Source organism: Dendropsophus ebraccatus, chromosome 4 (genome assembly GCF_027789765.1).
Source record: "Dendropsophus ebraccatus isolate aDenEbr1 chromosome 4, aDenEbr1.pat, whole genome shotgun sequence".
Lineage (NCBI taxonomy): Eukaryota > Metazoa > Chordata > Amphibia > Anura > Hylidae > Dendropsophus > Dendropsophus ebraccatus.
Window position 1 is genome coordinate 100,083,639 of NC_091457.1, and position 4,804 is coordinate 100,088,442.

The following is a 4,804-nucleotide window of genomic DNA, read 5'->3' on the forward strand; positions in this document are numbered from 1 at the left end:
TGGTAATATTTAGGCTGGGGAGGGCCTAAACCAATGGCTCTTCCCACCCTGGTGTTACCAGGCTGCTGTCGTTTGGTTTTTAACCCGGCTGGTTATAAAAATAGGGGGGACCCTATGCGTTTTTTTTTTTTTTAAATAAATAAATAATTAAAAAAAAACGCATAGGGTCCCCCCTATTTTTATAACCAAATCTCCTAGAAAATTGATAGCTCACAAAAATATAATAAACAATATCAACTTTATTATTAATTCATGTGAAGTTCATAAAAGCACACATATGACTTCCAAGACATACAAACAGATTAAGCAGGTGACATAGGCAGGCCACAGAGATCACCCGGACAGGGATAAATAGTAAAAAGAAGCACGGTACAATTAATCAGCGTACCAACCATGGAGCAGAATTACTACAAAGTGCATAGTGCCACGGATGCAATGTCCAATAAATAAATATGCAGCAGCAATCAGGGTATGTATTAAGGTGCCAGAATACTATGTATTACATGTAAACATTCTAGTGAATGAACGGCTACTACCCACATATGCACATATTGAGAGCGACAATGCCCAACCAGCTTCTCAAAGAAATTCACAAGCTAATGCCCAGTATACCTCCAGTCCGGGGACAGCGTGGTCCTCCTCCTTCCCCAACGCACGTTTCGCGTTCGCTTGATCACGGGGCGTGGCTACACTCACTACCCTCCCAGTTAATATACCCATAGGCCATGCTTCCATCATTGGACGCTTCCGTCATGCGTCCCGCGTCATCACGCCACTGACGTAGCGCCGCTCCGTCCGTCCGCCCACCCCCACGTGACAAAGTCACATGACGGTTGGGCAAACAAACATCAAGGCGACGCGTTGCCATGGTGCGACGTACGCCCGACGCACTGAGTTCAGCGTCCCATGTAAGAACAGCTGCTGGAACCCACCCAGGCATATAGCTAAAGTGAATGAGAAGCTGGTTATCATTGCCGAGTCAAGTATATAATATATATTGGGTGGACATAGTAGAAATAGGCATGTGAATTGGAAATAACCGGAGTGGATATAAAAAGTGGACATATTTTTATATATATGTATAAAATATAAAATGTGTAATATCAACTATATAGTGCAAATATTAGATATAAATATGAATTTCATAATAATAGCTACAGATATATATAGAAAAAAATATATAAATATAATATGAAAGTGTTAATGAGTGATAAATAAAAAATAATATGTATATATAAAAATACTAAATAATATCAACAAAAAAATGTGGATGTGTAAATAAAAACTATAAATATATTTAAATACATAAAGAAAAATATATATAAAAATAATTACTACAAAAATATGTGTTATATAAATATATATACAAAGCTGCAGTATACCTACTACAATATATGAAACTGCAGTCTATATATTAGTGACACGCTGACATGCTGAAAACCGAATAGCATAAATAATTTATATGTGCCTAAGTGACAAAAAATATACATAAACAAATGCCAAATATGAGAAGTGCTAAAGAATAAATAGGAATAATTCCCCCCAACCCCCCCCCCCCCCCCCGCCCCCACCCCCTTTTTCTGCCCTCAATTGCTCTTTGCCCGCCTAAGCGAATGAGAAGCTGATGCCCTGAATTCAGAAGAAAATTTTAATATAAAGTGTTTGACTGCCTGCATATGTGGTTTTTCATGTCTCTATTGATGACACATTGGGAGTGGTATGGTTATGTTGGATCACTGTTTAGTGGGGGGGGGGGGGGGGGGGGAATTATTCCTATTTATTCTTTAGCACTTCTCATATTTGGCATTTGTTTATGTATATTTTTTGTCACTTAGGCACATATAAATTATTTATGCTATTCGGTTTTCAGCATGTCAGCGTGTCACTAATATATAGACTGCAGTTTCATATATTGTAGTAGGTATACTGCAGCTTTGTATATATATTTATATAACACATATTTTTGTAGTAATTATTTTTATATATATTTTTCTTTATGTATTTAAATATATTTATAGTTTTTATTTACACATCCACATTTTTTTGTTGATATTATTTAGTATTTTTATATATACATATTATTTTTTATTTATCACTCATTAACACTTTCATATTATATTTATATATTTTTTTCTATATATATCTGTAGCTATTATTATGAAATTCATATTTATATCTAATATTTGCACTATATAGTTGATATTACACATTTTATATTTTATACATATATATAAAAATATGTCCACTTTTTATATCCACTCCGGTTATTTCCAATTCACATGCCTATTTCTACTATGTCCACCCAATATATATTATATACTTGACTCGGCAATGATAACCAGCTTCTCATTCACTTTAGCTATATGCCTGGGTGGGTTCCAGCAGCTGTTCTTACATGGGACGCTGAACTCAGTGCGTCGGGCGTACGTCGCACCATGGCAACGCGTCGCCTTGATGTTTGTTTGCCCAACCGTCATGTGACTTTGTCACGTGGGGGTGGGCGGACGGACGGAGCGGCGCTACGTCAGTGGCGTGATGACGCGGGACGCATGACGGAAGCGTCCAATGATGGAAGCATGGCCTATGGGTATATTAACTGGGAGGGTAGTGAGTGTAGCCACGCCCCGTGATCAAGCGAACGCGAAACGTGCGTTGGGGAAGGAGGAGGACCACGCTGTCCCCGGACTGGAGGTATACTGGGCATTAGCTTGTGAATTTCTTTGAGAAGCTGGTTGGGCATTGTCGCTCTCAATATGTGCATATGTGGGTAGTAGCCGTTCATTCACTAGAATGTTTACATGTAATACATAGTATTCTGGCACCTTAATACATACCCTGATTGCTGCTGCATATTTATTTATTGGACATTGCATCCGTGGCACTATGCACTTTGTAGTAATTCTGCTCCATGGTTGGAACGCTGATTAATTGTACCGTGCTTCTTTTTACTATTTATCCCTGTCCGGGTGATCTCTGTGGCCTGCCTATGTCACCTGCTTAATCTGTTTGTATGTCTTGGAAGTCATATGTGTGCTTTTATGAACTTCACATGAATTAATAATAAAGTTGATATTGTTTATTATATTTTTGTGAGCTATCAATTTTCTAGGAGATTTGTGCTGTTTAAGATAGCCTTATTTATATATTTTTTGGTCTGTGTAGGAGAGGATAATTATTTTCTGTGTTCTTTTGCAGAAATTGACCATGGATCTAAAAGAGAGGGATTCAACGTGGTTGACCCAAATAGATGGTATTTTTAAAACAGATTGGCAGGGTGGAAGCAGTGATGGTGGGCAAATTCAGGAAATGCAAAACACCTTAAAACAGCTATTGCATAAAAGGATGCGAATTTGGTGGAATAAGGCTACCTTGGAAAATTATTTACTTAAAAATCTAATACCAAGGGGTCTGCGTATACAAGTCTTCCCATCATTCCCTGTGGAGGACACCTTTGTCCGGACAAGATGGGAAGAATCATGTAACACATGCTCTAGAAATTTCATTGAATTGTTAATCGGGATGAATAAGAAGAGCCTTGAGGCTTTAGAAGGAGAGATCGCAGAAATCCAAGACAAACTGTCAAAAGAGATGTCACCAGGGAATATGGAAAAATTTAAAAAAGATCTGGACTCACAATATCCAACGTGGGAGAGTGAAATCCAAAATCAGAAAATGAAGAAATTTCAGAGAGATCTGGGAGATTTTCAGGCTAACAAAGTGTATAAGTGGCATCATGGTAGAGTGAGACAACAAACACTGTCAAGAGCGTCATCAGTCACTTCCATTACATCTGTAGAGAGTGAGACTCCAGCTGCACGAGGTCATGATTACCAACGATATCGTGGAGCAAAGAGAAAGAAGGAGGACACATATAGACGAGGAGGTGATCAGAAACGACCCCTCAAGGTAAGTGATCAATCTCAACAGATACAGGTGATTAATCTATCAGAAGTGGTTCTAACACCACCACAATTGGAGGTACTTGGGTTGGGTCTAACATTCTCACCGACGGCCTCCTTTGATACATTTACAGCACTAAAAGACCTACAGTTGTTTGCACGGAAGTTGATTTTAAAGAAGTTACATGAAAAACCACATATCTCTGATCCCACCTGGAACACACAGGAAGCAGCAGCGATCTCAATTCTGGAGGAATTGTTGGAGGAGTCATCTGTAAAAGAGGAAGATACAGGTAAGGAAACACACCAATTGACCCCTAAATCTAAACGGTTCCCCCCACTAAATTTGTGCCCCAGTGTCGATATCTTTGTGCAATTGGTGAGTGAGGATTTTAAGAAAATGACATCTAGGGTGACGAATGATAATCTTACGAGGGAACAAAGAATTGCACTGGTAGAATTGAAAGGGATGAAAGATGTACTATTCAAACCAGCCGATAAAGGGGGGAACATAGTGGTCTGGCCAGTCCCAATGTATGAGAGAGAGGCATTGAGACAACTACGTAATCAGATATGTTATAAAAGATTGACTTTCAATCCCACAAAAACATTTCAACTGGAATTGTCATATCTGTTACAGGATGCCATGATGAACGGCGTCATCACAAAACAGAGTTTTGATTGTCTATTTGTAGAACATCCGAGAATGGCATGCTTTTATTTACTACCGAAGGTGCACAAGGATTTGAAGACACCACCAGGACGACCTATTGTGTCGGGGAATGAGAGCTTATGCGAACCACTTTGTAGGTACGTGGATACGTACCTTAAACCACTGGTGGAGGATTTGCCATCCCATATTCGTGACTCTGGGGATGTCCTAAAAAAACTGGACCAAGTGTTCC